The sequence below is a fragment of the Cryptomeria japonica genome, unplaced genomic scaffold, assembly GCF_030272615.1.
Source record: "Cryptomeria japonica unplaced genomic scaffold, Sugi_1.0 HiC_scaffold_1412, whole genome shotgun sequence".
Taxonomy (NCBI): Eukaryota; Viridiplantae; Streptophyta; class Pinopsida; order Cupressales; family Cupressaceae; genus Cryptomeria; species Cryptomeria japonica.
The window spans coordinates 32,501-33,567 of NW_026729867.1; positions in this window are offsets into that span (position 1 = coordinate 32,501).

Sequence of the window (1,067 nt, forward strand, 5' to 3'; positions counted from 1 at the left end):
GCAGCATTGATAGCAATCGAGGTGTGAGGCGAAGGATGCAGAAGTGAGAGCCGAGGGATGTAGCAGAGATAGCAATCGGGGTGTGTGATGCAGAAGAGATAGCAATCGAGGTGTGCGGTGGGAAGGGCCCAGCAGCCAGAATGCATGAAGCGACGGATGAAGCAGTGATGACAACCGGGCTGTGAGGAGAGGAGGGATGCAGCCAAGAAAGCAATCAGGGCTCGAGGCAAGGGATGCATCAAGGATAGCAATCATGTTGTGAGGCGAGATTCCAAAGGCTAAACGTGAGAGGCTGCAGGGTCGACTCAGAGAGGTCTATGCATGTGAGAGGCTGAAAGCAAGGTCGACTCGGAGCGGTCTATGCATCGGGCGCGCTTGGGGCGACTACCAGTGCCAACCCCTTATCCCGCGACGCGTCCGACAAAGAGAACGTTCCAAGGCGGCAGAGGAGGTTACCAGCCGAAGGATGCAGTAGCAATAACAGGTATAGTTCCGCGGCGGCCGAGAAGACTCACCGCATAGGAATCGGGATGCGAGGCGAGGGATGCGGCGGGAAGGCCCCGACGGCTAAACGGAAGAGGCTGCAGGGCCGCCTCGGAATGGTCCAAGCATCGGATGCGATTGGGACGACTACCAGTGCCAACCCCTTATCCCGCGATGCGTCCGATACACAGATAGTTCCAAGGCGGCCGAGGAGCCTCACCGCATATCAATCGGGGTGCGAGGCGAGGGATGGGGCGGGAAGGCCCCAACGGCTAGACGGAAGAGGCTTCAGGGCCACCTCGGAATGGTCCAAGCATCGGACGCGCTTGGGGCGACTGCCTAGTGCCAACCCCTTATCCCGCGATGCGTCCGATACACAGATGGTTCCAAGGCGGCCGAGGAGCCTCACCGCATAGCAATCGGGGGTGCGAGGCGAGGGATGGGGCGGGAAGGCCCCAACGGCTAGACGGAAGAGGCTTCAGGGCCGCCTAGGAATGGTCCAAGCATCGGACACGCTTGGGGCGACTACCAGTGACAGCCCCCTATCCCGCGATGCGTCCGATACGAAGATGGTTCCAAGGCGG